Source organism: Enhydra lutris, unplaced genomic scaffold (assembly GCF_002288905.1).
Source record: "Enhydra lutris kenyoni isolate GAN:26980312 unplaced genomic scaffold, ASM228890v2 scaffoldscaffold2, whole genome shotgun sequence".
Lineage (NCBI taxonomy): Eukaryota > Metazoa > Chordata > Mammalia > Carnivora > Mustelidae > Enhydra > Enhydra lutris.
The window spans coordinates 85,559,309-85,579,031 of NW_019154086.1; the positions used below are offsets into that span (position 1 = coordinate 85,559,309).

The 19,723-nt window shown below is 35.6% G+C and overlaps 1 pseudogene across 1 annotated transcript; it reads left to right on the forward strand.

The window, feature by feature from the left end:
- Positions 1 to 17,070: 17,070 nt before the first annotated feature.
- On the forward strand, positions 17,071 to 18,025 carry LOC111148207 (annotated as a pseudogene). The gene has a single exon (XR_002640679.1). The product of XR_002640679.1 is annotated as a histone H3.3-like (transcript).
- Positions 18,026 to 19,723: the final 1,698 nt, after the last annotated feature.

Below are 19,723 nucleotides of genomic sequence, written 5' to 3' on the forward strand. Positions count from 1 at the left end.
TTATCCATCTGTCTCTATTTCTCTGCTCTGTCAGTGTCTGACAGTAGAAAGGCTTCATCTTGTCTCTCTTTCTCTTGCAGCTGCCAGGGAAGATATAAAAGAAATCGGATGACTTTGGAGAGAGGCGAATTTACAATTAGTATGTAGAATAGAACATCTCCTTAGTCAGCTAGGAGAAAAAGGTGACAAACCCAAAATAAAAATAGAAGGAAACATTAAGAAGAAATGTGAAATAAATTACTCTGCCCTCTCACCAGATGACCCAGCAGGGTGATCACGCCTTGTATTTTCTGATCAACATATTCATAAACAAGGTATTCACTAAATGTCATCGGCAGTTAGCGCGAACCATCAACACTGCTCGTCATACCACTTCAGTACTTGTATTTAATTGGGACTGAATTCTTTCAAGTGTGTAGAAATTTGAACAGATAGAATGAAGTCCAGTTCTTGAAAATACAGGTTCTTGTCAGGTACCAAAAATGTAACTTGTATTTGTTTCTTTTCTCCAGGTAAATAAACTAACTAAATAAATAAAAAATAAATAAATTGAAATTTTATCCTTCTCAATTTAACATACTTCTCATCATCTCCTTCCAAAGAAAAAGATGTGCCCAGTATGTAATAAAGGATCACTCCATTATTTTTTTTAATCAAATACATAAAGCATTTGAGAAGTATATCTGATATTAGAGAATGCACACGGGGAAGAATACAAAAATTTGTAGCTAAAATTGCTTCCACTGAAAACATATTTCTTTTGTTTTCCGAAAAGATTTGGAGATGCTGGCAAAAACCAAAATGATGAGCAATTATAATTCGAAGCACTGAGAATAAGGTTGTGGGTTTTTTTGTTTGTTTGTTTGTTTTTAAGATTTTATTTATTTACTCGACAGAGAGAAACAGTGAGAGAGGTAACATAAGCGGGAGTGGGGGCGGGGGAGGACGCAGGCTCCCCGCAGAACAGGGAGCCCGATGCAGGGCTCCACCCTGGGATCAGGACCTGAGCCGAAGGCAGACGCCTAATGACTGGGCCACCCAGGCGCCCCGAGAATAAAGTTTTTATATCAGAGGAATGGGGTTCAAATTTCAGCTTTCCCTCTTCCTAGTTATATAGGTTTATCTACACAACTCATTTAACTTCTCTACTTTTGATTGCTCTTTTCTAAAATGGGAATAATAAATACATGTTATTGGGTCATTATAAACATTAAAAGAATAAAAATGGTGAATTAAATTTTTGTTAAACTTTGAATATTACTGAATGATATTTAACTATTCTTATTTGGAAAGAAGCAACAAGGTAAAATTGTATGTACATGTTAAGAGCAGAAATGTAAAAAGCAAAGTACTTTTTATATGAATCCCAGATAATAGAGAGTCCTAAGAAATTTAATACTTCATTTCTACTGGATCCATTTTTCAGATTTCAGATATAGCTCTTTCTGATCCATTTTTTACAAATCTCAGTATTTTTCATTCATCATTTCAAATCAATATAAAAATGCACCACCTGTACTCTAGCACCTCATACCTCGCCTAGTATAAAAATTTATCACTTTCTACTGTGATTTTAGTCACTATCCACAAAATATTCTAGCAACAACTTGCAGGTAATAAAATAGTTATTTATCCTTGTATCTCTGTACCTGACCAAGTTCCTGGAACACAGCAGCTATTTGAAAATATGTTGGCTGTGTAATAATGCAAATTGTCCAATGTTCAGAGATTTTACACACTATTGACTCAAGATATGAAACAATTCATCATCAGTCCTATTAGGCACTATGGTGAGGGTTGGTGATGGTGACAAAGATGGGACTTGCATAGAGAAAAAAAATGAAAAGTTAACTGTGCTATTCATTTCCAGAAGTTACCAATCAGGGGATAGAGGAAGGAAGAGAATAATTAAAAGAATATATAACACAAAAACCATTTTGGAAAAACAACATGTATCATAAAGGATTCATGGTTTTTATTACTTCCAGAAAGCATTTTTGACAATCAATGCAATTAAATGCAATAAAATCAATGCAATTCAAAGGCAACTACCATGAACTATAGACAAAAAAAGAAGAAAAAAAAACCCTAAAAATTGTAGCTGAGTGAGATTTTTACATTTGAGCATATGTAATACCTATGAATTTTTTCTGATACAGAGGTGAGAAGGAAAAATAAATGGGATAAGAGAATTTTCCATTTCTAGGTAGCAAACTAATTCATGAGGGAAAACCTCTTCTTGCCTCTAATTTCCAGATGAATCAGTTATGGTGGCATTTTATTTTATTACCTTTTAATTCCATTATAGTTAACATACAGTGTTATGTTGTATGTAGTTTCAGGTTATAGTGATTCAAATTCTATACATTACTCAGTGCTTATCAAGGTAAATGTACTCTTAATCCCCATCACCTATTTCACTCATCCCCTCACCTACTCCCCTCTGGTAACCATCAGTTTGTTCTCTATACTGAGAATTTATTTTTGGTTTGTTTCTTTTTGTCTTTGTTCTATTTTTTTTTTTCTTAAATTCCACATAATGAGTGAAATCATATGGCATTTGTTTTACTCTGACTTATTTTTCTTAGCATTATACTCTCTAGATCCATCTATGTTGCAAATGGTAAGATTTCATTCCTTTTTATGACTGAGTAATATTACATTGTATAAATATACTACATCTTCTTTATCCATTCCTCTATTGATGGATACTTGGGCTGCTTCCATAATTTGGCAATTGTAAATAATGCGTCAATAAATAAAGAGGTGTATTAATCCCTTTGAATTAATGTGTTCATATTCTTTAGGTAAATATCCAATAGTGGGCTTACTGAGTCATATGGTAGTACTGTTTTTAATTTTTTAAAGAAATTCATATTGTTTTCCACAGCGGCTCCACTAATCTGCATTCCCACCAACAGTGCAGAGGGTTCCTTTTTCTCCACATTCTTGCCAACATTTGTTGTTTTCTGTATTTTTTTTTTATTTTAGCCATTCTGACAGGTATATCTCATTGTGGATTTGACTTGCAAATCCCTAATGATGACTGATGTGAACAACTTTACATGTTTCTGGAGGTCTTCTTTGAAGAAATATCTGTTCATGCCTTTTGCCCATTTCATTTAAATTACTGACCTTTTTGGTGATGAGTTGTATAAGTTCTTTATGTATTTTGGATACTGACATTTTATCAGATATATAATTTGCAAAGATCTTCATTCATCCAACAGATTGTCTTTAATTTTGTTGATTGTTTTCTTTGCTATGCAGAAACTTTTTATTTTGATGTAGTCCCAATAGTTTCTTTTTGCTTTTATTTTCTTGCCTTAGGAGGCATAGCTAGAAAAATGCTCCTATAGCCAATATCAGAGAAATGACTATCAGTACTCTTTCCTAAGAATTTTATGGCTTCTGGTGTCCCATTTAGGTCCTTAATGCATTTTGAGTTTACTTATTTATTTTTTGTATGGTGTAAGGAAGTGGCCCAGTTTCACTCTTTTGCATGTAGCTTTTCCCATCACCATTTGTTGAAGAAACTGTCTTTTCCCATTGCATATTCTTGCCTACTTTAAGATTAATTGACCATGTTACCATGGGCTTAGTTCTGGGCTCCCTATTCTTTTCTATCAATATATTTGTCTAGTCTTATCCCAGTACTGTACTCTTTTCATTACTACAGCTTTGTAGTACATCTTAAAATCTGGGATTGTGATATCTCAAGCTTTACTCTTTTGCAAGACACTTTGGTTATTCAAGTTCTTCTAGGATTGTTTTTTCTAGTTCTATGAAAAACAGTTTTGGTGTTTGACTAGAGATTGCATTAAATCCATAGATTGCTTAGGGTAGTATTGCCATTTTAACAACATTTGTTGTTCTAGTCCATGAGCATGGTATATCTTTCCACTTGTTTGTGTCATCTTCAGTTTCTTTCATCAGTGTTTTATAGTTTTCAAAGTACAGGTCTTTCACCTCCTCATTTAAGTTTATTCTTAGCTATTTTATTATCGTTGGTGCAATTATAAATGGAATTGTTTTATTAATCTCTTTCTGCCACTTCATTATTAGTGTATAGAAAGGTAATGGATTTCTGTACACTGATTTTATATTCTGCAACCTTACTGAATTCACTCATCAGTTCTAGTAGGTCATTGCTGGAGTCTTTTGTGTTTTCCATATATAGTATCATATCATTTGCAAATAGTGAAAGTTTTAACTCTTCCTTCCTAATTTAGACTCATCTTATTCCCTTTGTTGGTTTGTTATGACTAGAAGTTCCAGTACTATGTTGAATAAAAGCAATGAGAGTGGACATTCTTGTCTTGTTCTTGACCTTAGGGGACCTTAGTAGTTATTCACCACTGAGTATGATGTTAGCTATGGGTTTTTCATATACGGTCTTTATTAGTATAGGTATGTTCCTTCTAAACCTACTTTATTGAGGATTTTTATCATGAATGGATGTTATACATTGTCAAATGCTTTTTCTGCATCTATTGAAGTGATCATATAGTTTTTATCCTTTCTGTTCTTGATATGATGTAATACATTGATTTGTGAATATTGAACCACCCTACATCATAAGAATAAGTCCCACTTGGGGCACCTGAGTGGCTCAGTGGGTTAGAGCCTCTGCCTTCGGCTCAGGTCATGATCCCAGGGTCCTGGGATCGAGCCCCGTATCGGGCTCTCTGCTTAGCGGGGAACCTGCTTCCTCCTCTCCCTCCTGCCTGCCTCGCTGACTACTTGTAATCTCTATCAAATTAAAAAAAAAAAAAAAAAAAGAATAAGTCCCACTTGTTTGTGGTGAATGATTTTTTTTAATGTATTTTGGATTCTGTGTGCTAATGTTTTGTTGTGGATTTTTGCATCTATGTTCATCAGAAATATTGGCCTATAGTCCCTTTTCTGTTCTGTCTTTATCTGGTTCTGATATCAGGGTAATGATGACTTCATAGAATGAATTCAGAAGCTTTCCTTCTTCTGTTTTTTGGAATAGTTTTGGAAGAATAGGAATAATTCTTTTTTAAATGTTTGGTCAATTTCACCTGAAGCTGTCTGGTCCTGAACTTTGTTATTTTGGCAGTTTTTTAAATTATTGATTTAATTTCATTGCTGGTAATTGGTCTTTTCAAATCTTCTATTTCTTCCTGAATCAATTTTGGGAGGTTATACATTTCCAGAAATGTATCCATTTCTTGTCAGTTGTCTCATTTGTCAGCATATAATTTGTCATAAAAGTCTCTTATAATCCTTTGTATTTCTATGCTGTCAGTTCTTATTTTGCCACTTTCACTTCTGATTTTGTTTGGGTCCTCTCTCTCTCTTTCTTTCTCTCTCTCCCTCTCTCCCTTTCACTCATTTTTTTTTTTCCCTCCCTTTGGTCAATCTGGCTAAAAGTTTATCAGTTTTGTTGATCTTTTCAAAGAACCAGCTACTGGTTTCATTGATCTTTTCTACTTTTTTTTTTTAGTTTCTATTTTATTTACTTCCGCTCTGATCTTTATTATTTCCTTTCTTCTACTAGTTTTGGGTTTTTTTCTTTTCTAGCTCCTTTAGGTGGAATGTTAGATTGTTTATTTGAGATTTTTCTTGCACTTGAAGTAGGCCAGTATTGCTATCAACTTCTCTCTTAGAATAGCTTTTGCTATATACCAAAGATTTTGGACTGTTGTGTTTTCATTTTCATTCATCTCCATGTATTTTTTGGTTTCTTCTTTGAGTTTTTGTTGACACATTCATTTTTCAGGAGTGTGTTATTTAACCTTCACATATTACTATTAGTGTTCTTTCTAGATTTTTCCTTGTGGTTGGTTTCTAGTTTCTTAACATTGTGGTCAGAAAAAAATGTATGGTATGATTTCCATCTTTTTAATTTGTTGAGACTTACTTTGGGCCTAATATGTAATCTATTCTTGAGAATGTTTCATATGCACTTGAAAAGAATGTGTATTCTGATGTTTTAGGATGGAATTATCTAAATATATGTGTTAGAGCCATCTGATTCAATGTGTCATTCAAAGCTACTATTTCATTTCTATTTTCTGAGAAGTTTGAGTGATCTATCCATTGATAAAAGTGGGTTCTTAAAGTCCCCAACTACTATTGTATTATTATCAATTAGTTCCTTTATCCTTATTAGCTGCTTTATTTACTTTGGTGCTCCCAATTCGGGTGCATAAATATTTACAATTGTTATATCTTCTTGTTGGATTGTTCCCTTTACGATTATATATTGTACTTCTTTGTCTCTTGTTGCAGTCTGTTTTAAAAAGTCTATTTTGTCTGATTAAGTATTGCTATCCCAGCTTTCTGTCAACTTCCATTTGCATGATAAATGCTTTTCTATCCTTTCACTTGCAATCAGTGTGTGTCTTTAGGTCTGAAATGTGTCTCTCATAGGCAGCATATAGATGTTTTGTTTTTTTATCCATTCCCTCACCCTTTGTCTTTTTTTTTTTTAATTTTATTTATTTACTTGTCAGAGAGAGAGAGGGAGAGAGAGCGAGCACAGGCAGACAGAATGGCAGGCAGAGGCAGAGGGAGAAGCAGGCTCCCTGACGAGCAAGGAGCCCGATGTGGGACTCGATCCCAGGACGCTGGGATCATGACCTGAGCCGAAGGCAGCTGCTTAACCAACTGAGCCACCCAGGCGTCCCCACCCTTTGTCTTTTAATTGGAGCATGTTGTCTATTTATATTCAAAGTAATTATTTGTAGGTGTGTATTTATTGACATTTTGTTAATTTTTTTATGCTTGTTTTTGTAATTCTTCTCTGTTCCTTTCCTCCTTTATTTTCTTTTCTCATGATAACTTGGCTTTCTTTAGTGATACAATTGGATTCCTTTCTCATTATTCTTTGTGTATCTATTACTGGTTTTTGATTTGTGGTTTCCATTTGGTTGACGGTTGCTGAAATTTGAACCCATTGTTTACTCCTCTTCTCCATATATTTTATGTATATGCTATAATTTACATTCTTTATTTTCTGAGTCTCTTGACTGATTTTTACATATATAGATATAGATATAGATATAGATATAGATATAGATATAGATATAGATATTTTTTCTTTTGTACTTCCTACTTTCCCTACTCTTGCTTTTGGTCTTTTCTTTCCACTCAAAGAGTCTCCTTCAACAATTCTTGTAGGATTGGTTTAGTGGTTATGAATTACTTTAACTTTTGTTTATCTGGGAAACACTTTGTAATTACTTATAGGTTAATTACTTATAGGACTCCTTGGGTTGATTTTGGCGGGGGGAGGGCTCTCTGTGCCTCCTAGATATAGATTTCCGTTTCCTTCCCCTGATTTGGGAAGTTTTCAGATAGTATTTCTTCAAATAAATTTTCTGCCCCCTTTTTTCTCTTCTCCTTCACAGAACCCTATAATACAAATATTATTCTTGATGGTATTGCTGAGTTCTCTGTTTTCATTTTTTGTTATTTTTTTTGTTTTTTCTTTCTTCTCTCTCCTGCTCAGCTTGATTGCTTTCCATTACTTTGTCTTCCAAGTCACTGATCGATTTTTTCGCTTCCTCTAGTCAGCTATGTATTCCATCTAGTGTATTTTTATTTTCAGTTATTGAGTTCTTCCATAATAAGTTCTTTTTTATGTTTTCTATCTCTTTGTGAAGGGATTCACTGAAGTCCTCTACTCTTTCTCAAGCCCAGGAGTATTTTTATGAATAGTACTTTAATTTCTCTATCAGGCATATTACTTATCTTTGTTTCATTTGGGTCTCTTGTTGTGATTTTATTCGCTTCTATTATTTGGAACATATCCTCTGCCTCCTCACTTTATTTCTCTGTGTCTGCTTCTGCTTCTTCTTCTTCTTCTTTTTTTTTTTTTTAAGACTTTATTTATTTGAGAGAGAGAGAGTATGTTGGGGGGGCAGAGGGAGAGGGAGAAGCAGGCTGCAGGCTCCCTGCTGAGCAGGTAGCCAGATGCAGGGCTCAATCACAGGACCCCAGGATCATGATCTGAGCCAAAGTCAGATGCTTATTAACTGACAGCCACCCAAGCTCCCCTTTCTGTGTCTGTTTCTATGGGTTAACAGAAGTCAGCTACATCTCCTCTCTTCAAAGTAGTGATCTTAAGACCCCTAGAGTACAATGTCTCCTGATCCCCAGAACCTGGTGCTTCAGGGGTATTTCTTGTGTGTGTTGCATGTGCTCTGCTCTTGTAGCTGAGCCAGTCTATCCTTTAGGCCAGTTGTCTGCATAGGCTCTCTTTCCTGTTGTGGGCAGGATTTGATTCCTGTTGTTAGTGGGCCAGTCTGAGGTTGCTTTGGGCTTGAGTCGAGTGAGATGACTCATTTACAAGAGATGCAACAGCACAAAACTGCAGGGGTCTTTCCCTGTTTTATACCCTGAGAAGTTTTCATTGATTAATAGTGCCTACAGTCATACCAGATGTCTGCCTCCAGCCCACTTCTGGGGTTTGATAGTATTTTTACAATGTAGGGTAATAAAACACCCAGGTTCAGAGTTTTCAAATAAAGACTGACTTGTTTCACATAAACTTGTTCCTTTTATTGATTATAGATATAAACCAAAATATTAGGACCTAGTCAGTTAAGAGCAATTCTAGGAATCTGAGAGGCATTGTTTGTGAATATAACCTTCTGGTAGCATTACAGACATATAGTATAGAAAATCTTTTCAACCATCTTTCTCAAGCTGAAGTCACTACAATATACTGCTGTTTGTTTCATGAAAAAAAAAAAAGGATTTCATGGTCAAATAAATTTTTAGAGAAAATGCATTAGAAATTTGCTTCCACATGCTAATTATCTCAATCAAGCTTTAGAATAGAACCATAAATAGCTCAAATATAGTTTGACTCAAAATAGTTCAGGAATAAGACACTAGAAGTTATTACACTTCATTGAATTTTATATATTATTATTAGTCCACTGAAACCTCATACATCTTATGAAGTAAAAATGAAGACACTTAAATTCAAAGTATTTCCTACTTTGTACATAATCTCAAAGCTAATTGCATATAAAATGAAATGTACACATTCTCTACTATAATGTTCCTCACCTTTTCACTATGTGGTCCTAATTTTTGTTTTTGATGAATTTTACATAGTTGGCATTGCATGATTTCTTTAACTAAGGTCCAGCCATCCTACCTTTGCTAGAAGTTTTTGTTTGATTCATATTTGTAAGATTCACTGGATTTCTTTTTCTCAACTCCATTTTGCTCCTATATCCACCTGAAGAATTTTAAATATTTGAGATATTATATCTTTCAATAACAATATTTCCATTTTTAATAGTTTTTTTTTTGTTGTTGTTCAGTTTGCCAAAAATTTCCATTTTGTTAGTTGTTTCAACAGTGGTCACCTTTGTTTCATGAAGCGTGGTCACAAGAGCTGCTTTAAAGTCATGGTCTGATAATTTCAGCATCCAGGTCATTTCAGGTTTACATCACTTTATTGTCTTTATATAGACAATTTGCTGTTTTTTTCTTTTTTTTTTTCCTGGTTGTCAGTAAATATTGAGTAATTTGGGATTGTATTGTGAATATTTTAAATATGTTTTGAGTCTTTGTGTCCTGTTAAATTATGTGGAAATTATTAATTTGTTTCTTTGTTGTAGAAGGAAATCACCTGCTTAAGTCCAGACTATAAGGTCTGTGGTGCCTTCTATGAAAAGTGACTTAAATATCCATTTAGTCATCAGTGCTCTTGCTGTGCTGTTTATGTGTGCCTATCACATGAGTCACTCAGGAGTTGGCCTAGAACTTGAATGGGATTTTATATGTTCCTTCTTTTCTCAAAGATTTTGCTATGCTACTTAGGGTGTGTTCTGCCCAAGCACAGCTTGAGGGGTGGGCAAACTTGGGACTTTTGTTAGTTTATACACAAAATTAGGAATCCCTTTCTCCAGTTCTCTGTTCTTATGTATTTATCCCTCACTCACTGATTCCAGAGACCCCTTTCTGTCACTTAACCTGGTCAAACTATAGAGTTCCTTCAGAGATTTAGCCTTTCAGACTCTTGCACAGATCTGGACAACTAGAAGCAGAACAGTGAGATAAGACAATATAGATCCTCCTCCCTCATACTGCTAGCCTAAGAGAAGACCTTTTTGGGAGTTCTTTGACCTAAAGCGTTAATTATTGTATTAGTCAGGGTTCTCCAGAGAAGTAGAACCAACAGTAAAAGATTTACATATATAGATAGGTAGGGAGACAGATTGATTGACTGATTTACCAGAAGGAATTGGCTCATGAGATTATGGAGGCTAAGAAGTCCCATTATCTGCCATTTGAAAGTTGCAGGCCCAGTGTGTAGTTCAGTCTTAGTTTAAAAGTCTGAGAACAAGGAAAGCCAATGGTGTAAATCACAGTCCAAGTGCAAGAGAAGACTGATGTTGCAGCTCATTCAGTTAAGCAAGTAAGGCCAATGTCTCTGTTTTTGCTGTTTGTGGGGGCTAGAGACTAATCTGCCAATTTGCATCAGTTGTACTTGAAAGAAGACTTAAGAAAACTGTCTTCCCAACTGCCTCATCCTAGCCAGATTGTTTAGTCACCATCAGTTTTGTTTTCTCATCTATAAAGTGGAAAGAAGAGATGAAAGGGAGGGATGGCATAGTCTTGAAGAAGATGGTTTCTAAGATTCCTCCTAAAAATAAAATGTATGTTTTTATAAATTTCTTCTAACAACATACATAATATAGATCACATGTTAACTTCTCTGGGACTTTTCAGATTTTAAAAAAGAATGATTAGGCAACATAATTTTAGATGGTACTGCTGAGAACCATTGTTTTAAAGAAGTGAGTTGCCATTTTTAAAAGCAAAAGGAATAAATCTCCCCCCATGTTTTTCTTGTTTGTTTGTTTTTTTTTTTCCCATTCAATTCCTCCTCAATAATTAGATGTGTTCACCTATATTGGGGAGCATAATCTCTTCCCTGAGTCCAACAATTCAAATCCTAACCTCATTCAGAAACACCCTCAACACCCTCACAGACATACCCAAAGATAGTGTTTAGCTAAATATTTGGGCACCCTGTAACCCATTCAAATCAATGCATAGAATACTCATAATTATTATGGAAAATTTAATTTTAGAAAAAAACATATCCCAATGTGCTCATCAACATAAAACAACTCAACAGTGAGAATATCAAATCTGACAAAAGGGCCGAGACCCATTGAGTGATTATTAGTTTTAGTCAAACAAGACCACCATATGTTGACAAATTATTATTTATTCTCAATGATTGTGACTCCCTGTAATGCAATAAAGTGGGATAAAGTGGCAGATACTAATGTATTCACCTACACCCAGATAAAAAGTTTTCATATTTTGGAAAGAGAGTTTACTTTCTCCTATTGAAGTATATGATGATCAAGAGCTTTTCACTAAGCAAGAAACTGAGAAGACAGACCTCATACTGCAAACACATAGAAGCTTCCCCTGATGCTTTAAATCCCACACACAGTGACTGCATGTCACCATTATTCAAAAAATGTCAGTTGTTACCAAGTAAGGCCAACTTTTAAAAACTTGGTAAAAATCAATAAAAATAATTTGCTATATAAACCCTTTGAGAACAGAGACACTAACATATGTATTTGTTTCTTCAAGTGTTTAGTAGAGTCCTACACATAGTAGATAATCCATTTTCTTTTCTTTTTTTTTTTTTAAGATTTTATTTATTTGAGATGGAGAGAGAGAGAGAGGCCAAGCGAGAGCACTAGAGCAGAGGGAGAGACAAGGAGACTCCCCACAGAGCAGGGAGCCTGATGCAGGTTCAATCCCAGGACTCTGGAATCATGACCTGAGCTGAAGGCAGCTGCCCAACCAACTGAGCCACCCAGCTGTCCCCAGATTATCCATTTTCAAAATTTACATTATGAGACTATTATTCTGCTGACCACTAAAGAATTCATCAATTTTACATTGTCCTACAAATATATGTTACTCCTTCCAGTTATAAATCATTAAAATGTAAAATTAAGGCACTTTAATAATAATTCTTACAGTCTACATTTTTAGTCAAGATACATATGGTACTTTAAAGAGTGTTTGTTTACTATGATTAACCTTCAAAAGGGCTACAGATAAAAGAATATAGGTCCACTTTATGAGGATATCTGGGTTTCTAAGGGGTGATGAGTCCTAAGCATAATAAAGTAAGTTGTAGCCAGAAACTCCATTTTCCATACTTACTGTTTATGAGAAGACTAGTATCTGAAGAGAACTGACATTACCAATACAGTGAAAAGAAAGATTAATATAAAAAAAAGTATCAAAGAAACAGTCAAGTATTATTGACAAAAATGGATCAGAGAAGGAAAATTAAACCAAAATACAGGTTATTTAAAAAAAAAAGTAATTCAAGAATATTGTCTCCTCTGGGAATATCACCCATTAGGTTCAAAACTGGTAGACACAGAAGAGATTATCTAATCTTATTTGAAATAAGAAAATAAGAGGACAAGGTACATATGCTAATTTGAGTTTGGCATTGAGATGACATAGGTTTACTCTAAATGCCTTTGGAATCATTTTTCATTCAGAGACAATCCTAACTATGCTCTAGCTTACATTTCTTTCTCCCTAGGTTTCTTTCTATTCAGCAGTTAATGAGTAGGTTGGAGATATATATATATATATATATATATATATATATATATACTTATATATATATGGCAAAAGAAGTAGGAAACAGCATGAATTAGTCCAAGGTTGACTGGATCATCTACTTTGCCTAAAATTGTTCACTGAATCAGCAGAGCCCGCAGTCACCACCAGTGATTCATCCATCAGATCTGGAGCCTCTGTTCACGGACTTCCAACGCACCAGGAACGCTCTGCTAATACACTGAAGCAGAGAGCAGTGATGCTACATAAACAGAAAAAGAAGTTTAACTAAAAACCTCACAAGTTAAACCTTTCCACCCATTTTGGGGTTCTACTTTCCTTTAGACACATATCTGTAGCTATTAAGTGATATTTTAACTTTTACTTTTCAAAGAAAATATGTAAAGAAAGGCAACATTGTCAGAAATGCAATTATTTTATATAAAAAATCAAATGATATCATAAAAGGAGAACAATGCTATAAAGCAAAGGAGATGAATGGGTGTATGCTGCTTTATAACTGAAATTCCTACTGATGCATTAAGAATGAATGACAGACATTGTGTTTGGTGGTAGGGACCCAAAAGTTGAAAATAGTTTCTATCTTTGAGGTGTTCACAAATCAGAGGAAGATGTAGAAAAGTAAGAAAGCATGCATGATATGCATGACATGGTGGTATAAATGCTGCAAGAGAAGGATGCATGACATATGATGAGAGAAAAAAGAAGAAAAATTTAATCCAGAGGGAAGTGGTCAGGGAAGACTTCATATAATGCTAGTTTTTAAGCTGAGTTTGGAGGAGGAAGAGGAACTGAACAGACCAAAAAAAAAAAAAAAAGAAAAAAAAAGAAAGAAAAGAAAAGGAAAAAAAGCACCAAGATTATTCCAGGAAGTGTTAGAAACTTCTTGAGCAGAGCATGGAACTGTGAGCATATAGGATGGATTCAGAGAACTGGAATTAATTCAGTAATCCTCAAGTAGTGTGCAAAGGGAGCATAGTGACCCCTGAGATTGAAGATTTAATCAGGGCACAGGTCAGGCCAAGTTAAGAATGAAAATAGTGAAACATGAGAAAATTTAATAGAAGGAAGACAGTTAACACAGTAGGAATTCAGGGAACATGTCCTTTCATTTATTCAACCAACATACTGTGTACAAGTACTTTTCTATGTGCAGGGGTACAAGCACCAACAAGAGTCAAAAATTCATACCCTTCTTCAGTTTATACTCTAGTATGCTCTTGTAGGTATTATGCTGGGGTTACTCCATTATTTTGTACGTAGCCCTGAGGATCCATCTTAAGTATGACTGGAAATTCCCTGAAAGGAGCTGGAATTTTTTCAGCTGCCTAAATTTTGGAATTCAATAGCAGGATGTCAGGCTAAATTTGGATTAGTTTAGGGGTTGAGGTGACTAGCTCCACAGAGATGGGAGAGAAAAGTGAAGTTGAAAGACAATGGTTCATTCAAGGAACCAGAAAATTGGATGATGATGACGACGATGATGAATGAGAAGAACTTCTCTGAGAATAAGAAAATGAGAGGATGGTATAAACTGAATGTTATAGTTTAAAATGGTTTAAAACAATTTAAGCTTACTAAAGCTTAAGATTTTAGAGGCTGGCCTTTCAAGTTGTAATAGAATATTGCTTGTCTCTTAAAAATTCATAATTCATACAATAAATATGAAGTGGTAGCAAAGCCAAAACAAAAAATATATATTTTACATATGTATACAATACACATAATATAGATCAACTATGCATATGAATAACCATTAAAATTCTAAATAAAATTCTGTAAGACTAATTTTAATATATTATAATATCTCATCATTATTAATTAGTTTATAATGAGAATTCTGGTATTTTCAGTATTAGAAAATCTCTATCACATCAACAAGTCAAAAGTTCCCAATCTTATTAATAAAATCCTCTTAGGGAACCTGGGTGGCTCAGTTGGTTAAGCGACTGCCTTTGGCTCAGGTCATGATCCTGGAGTCCCGGGATAGAGTCCCGCATCGGGCTCCCAGCTCCATGGGGAGTCTGCTTCTCCCTCCGACCTTCTCCCCTCTCATGCTCTCTCTCTCTCTCAAATAAATAAATAAAATATTTTAAAAATTAAAAAAAATAAAATCCTCTTAAATGGATACACAAATTATATTTATGGATAAAAACTAGGGGATTCAACATTAAAATTTGGTGGCTGAAAATCTAAGAAAGCCCACTTTTTTTTAGATTTTATTTATTTGACAGACAGAGATCACAAGTATGCAGAGAGGCAGGCAGAGAGAGGAAGGGGGAAGCAGGCTCCATGCTGAACAGAGAGCCTGATTGAGGGGCTTGATCTCAGGACCCTGAGATCATGACCTGAGCCAAAGGCAGAGAGTTAACCCACTGAGCCACCCAGGCACCCCTTGACCTTGTATTCTAACTCTTCAGCACATAATTGAAGAGGCTGGATTCCTACCAGCCCATTTTAGACATTAGAATTTCTGGGCAAAATAGTAAGCTAAAAAAAAAAAAAAAAAGAGAGAAGAAAGATAATAATTATTACTATTTTTAACTAATCTCAACATCTATGAAGAAAATTTCAAACTCTTTAAACCAACAGAAGATTTCAGTAACCTTGTTGGATTTGTTTCCCATGCTTAAATCCTTTGACACAAATTTGTTATCCAGTAATCCATTTCACAAAATCAATCATGGTTATGATCAAGTATTATAGTCAAGTATGTCTTTTACAGCACTATCAAAAGAAAAATAGAAAATAACATAAACACTCAGTAATAGGAGAGATTTTATTTTACCACAATATTTTTGAAGTCAGTATAATAACATGAAGGAAGAATACAGAGATACTGAGTAAAACAAACAAACAAAAATCGATATACAAAAGTACATATATGTTGTGGTCCCAGTTTTGGAATTGATATATAGAGAGAAGGGGTAAGCTGTTGGGGGTAATAATTATGCCATGAATAATTAAATTTTGAGGTATAAGATTATAAGCAATTTCTCTAATTGCTAAAATTTCTGTAACGTAGAAAAAACAATAAAATACAAAAAAGTAGTTTACTTATGCCAAAAAGGTAGGCCAAATCAAAGATACTTCCAGCAACCCTCCAAGAACCCTCAAGTTCTTGATCTTCACTGCTGTACTGGATTGGTATTATGCTCCCTGACTCATTTTGTACCTCCCATGTCTTAACACATTGCCTGACACATAGCATGCATCCAGTCAGTCTTTATTGAATATTTGAGCTATCAAGGAAAGAAGTACTTCCACTTGTATCTCCTCTCTCAATTTCTGTCCAAATTACGCAAAACTTGACTTCTTTTCAGTTGTAGCTCAGTGTAGTAGGAACTCCAGTCTACCAAACTAAAGACTGTATATAACATGATCAAACTACATGAAATATATATTTTTACTTAAATGAGATACAAATTTAGATGGAGACAAATGAAATTGCAGAGCTCCCTCTTTCATTTAACGTGCTCAAGCGCACATAAAGTATCAAGAAGTGTGACAGACGCTGAGATAGACAGGCATAGGAATCAGGCTTTTGAGCATTTCAAAATCAAATACGGGAGATGGAGACAAGTCACAAACTCAGTGTCACATGATAAAGTCTACAACGAAGTAAAACCAAGGGCACCATGAAAGCACGGGGAAAGCAGTATGTGAGCTTCAATTTGGATAAAAGGGGAAGAAAATGCACTATGATGCCTGGGGAGAGGTCAGTAAAAGTTTATAAAATAGGTTTTCTCTGAGAAAAGGAGAACGAGAAGAACAAGTCTACATCACATAAAAAGAACTGTGCCCTGTGTCTCCAATGACCTTTACTCACTGGGCAGCATAGCACTACAGTAAGCAGGATCCTTCGTGAGACTCTGGTTTGGAGACATGCTAGAATATTAACCCGAAACAGTCAACATTTTAGCTCACATTCAGATATGCTATCAACCTGTTTCACTTTTATTGGGCAATGATATGTTTTAGAAAGTTCATTACATTGGCACACAAATGTTCAACAGTGGTCACTCTAGAAAATAAAACCGTACCCTGTGAAACAAACACAGCATAAGGACAAACAAAATAAGAACATTTTCTAAATTTTTCCCCCCCAAAGATCAGATTCCGTTAGAACTTTAGTATATTCCACTAAATTTGCTATTTGGCTTTTTCACCCTTTCCAGTCATCAAAATCACTGTATTTTTAAAAACTTAAGTGATCTGAGATAAGAATGAAAAGGAGCTCTAATACCACCCAAAAAAAGAAATCCAGTTCTGCTTTGTGAAACCTACAACATTTGTGCAACTTCTGCCATTTATAAGAAATAGAAACTCCAGTATGGATTCACAAAACTCACTAAATGCATCGACAGCACTAGTTATAAGGTAGCCTGTTAGTTTCAAAACCCTCGTTGGAGGGTCTTCTTTTTCCTTGCTCGGCCACTGCGGCTCCTCACTGGGCAGCAGGAGCGGCGCGGCGGTCGAAGAAGCGGTCTAAGACTTCGGCATTGGGTAAAAGAAAATGGCCCGAACCAAGCAGACTGCCCGTAAATCCACGGGTGGGAAAGCGCCCCGCAAACAGCTGGCCACTAAAGCGCCCGGAAAAGCGCCCCTTCCACCGGTGGGGTGAAAAAACCTCATCGCTACAGGCCCGGCACCGTCGCGCTTCGGGAGATCCGTCGTTACCAGAAATCCACCGAGCTTCTGATCCGGAAGCTGCCTTTCCAGAGGTTGGTGAGGGAGATCGCCCAGGATTTCAAAACCGATCTGAGGTTTCAGAGCGCCGCCATTGGCGCCCTTCAGGAGGCCAGGGAAGCGTACCTGGTGGGTTTATTTGAAGATACTAATCTGTGTGCCATCCACGCTAAGAGAGTCACCATCATGCCCAAAGACATCCAGTTGGCTCGCCGGATACGGGGAGAGAGAGCTTAAGTGAAGGCAGTTTTTATGGTGTTTTGTAGTAAATTCTGTAAAATACTTTGGTTTAATTTGTGACTTTTTTTGTAGGAAATTGTTTATAATATGTTGCATTTGTACTTAAGTCATTCCATCTTTCACTCAGGATGAATGCGAAAAGTGACTGTTCACAGACCTCAGTGATGTGAGCACTGTTGCTCAGGAGTGACAAGTTGCTAATATGCAGAAGGGATGGGTGATACTTCTTGCTTCTCATGATGCATGTTTCTGTATGTTAATGACTTGTTGGGTAGCTATTAAGGTACTAGAATTGATAAATGTGTACAGGGTCCTTTTGCAATAAAACTGGTTATGACTTGATCCAAGTGTTTAACAATTGGGGCTGTTAAGTCTGACCATACATCACTGTGATAGAATGTGGGCTTTTTCAAGGGTGAAGATACAAGTCTTAACCACAGTGTAACTTACAGTTTCCTTAAAAAAAAAAGAAAAAGAAAAAGAAAAAAAAAAAAAGTAAACCTGGCAGCTATAGAATACACTATGTGCATTTATAATAGCTATTTTATATATTGTAGTGTCAACATTTTTAAATTAAATGTTTTACATTCACATGTGGTGCGGAGTCTTGTCATTAAGGTGTGTGTAATTTAAAGTCAAGTTGGTTTTCTCCTAACTAGACTGCACTTGTTTTCATAATAGTAAAATGCTTTGCAAATTAAAAAAAAAAAAATCATTGCAAGAAAAAAAAAATCATTGCAAGAAAAGGTTCACAGTGAAATTTAAATGTCTATCTAAGACAATGGCAAACCTAGGCTAGACTTTGCAGGTGTTTATTGAGGCCTTTACCTCGGTGACATCCACATCTCTGTGATAACTGCTCCCACCTGAAGCCCAATTTCTAACATGAACCTCCCCCCGCCTTTTTTAAAAAAGATTCACTTATTTATTTGAGAGACAGACAGCACACATGAGAGCTCGTGAGCCAGGAGGGGTAGAGGGAGAGAGAGAATCCTAGGTAGGCTCCGTGCCCAGCACAGAATTATATCAGTGCCTAGCACAGAGCCCAACACTGGGCTCGATCTCACAAACCTGGGATCATGACCTGGACTGAAATCAAGAGTTGGACGCTTAAGCCACTGAACCACCCAGGTGTCCCTTACATGAGCCCTTTAATAACACCCAATGTTCTAAACTGAAGGATATTACAAATAGCAGTCTAAAAAAATTAGTTTACAAATCTGAAACTCAATTCCTGTTTTCTTAAAGCCTCTATTTTGTTAGGTTTAGGTAAAAACCTAAGAAGTAAACAGGTGAAATATTATCACTGGCTTTAGATAAGGAATGTCTGGAGTGATGAGACTCTTTTTATTAGCAAGAGAATCGATACTGTCTAAGCGCGTACTTCATGGGCTGCATGCAAGGATTTACAGTGATTCTGTCTGGCTCCCATGGAAATATAGCTGTTTTAGTCAATAAAGCTATAACAAAAAGATCATGGACTGGGTGACTTAAACAACAAACACATGTTCATCATAGTTCTAGATGCTGAGAAGTATAAGATCAAGGCACTGGCAGAGTTGATTTCTGCTAAGACTACTCTTGTGCTTCACAGATGAGTCTGCACTCTGTCTTCATAGGGTGAAGAGAGCTCTGTACTTACATCCCTTTACAGAGGCAGTGGTCTCATCATGGGGGCGCTACCTCCTATATCCCATCTAAACCTAATTATCTCCAAAGGTACCACATTCAAATACCATTATATTGGGATTAGGCTTCAAAATATGTATCTGGAGACACACAAATGTTCAAATCCAGAGAACAAGAATGGAGTCTCAACTCAATCTTAGTTGCTCTAAGCTTCCACTCTTATAAAACAAAATATAGGTCTTTAGCTTTTATAAAGATAACTGGTTGTAAATTATTAGATAAAATGGAGTTAACTATGTAGGCAAGGAGGAACACTGAAAACATCTCACATTCTCCTCCAGAAATATGGTAATTGTCTTAAAGGACCAGTTACTTAAAAGCCCTCGAGCTCTCTGCATAAAGAATTTTTTTTTATTCCTTCTTTTAATCTAGCAGTCTCAAACTTCACAGTGCATAAGAATTACTCTACAGAATTTTACACATAAAACAACATAGAACATACTATATCTGACTCTATAATCTAACTGTATAATAGAAT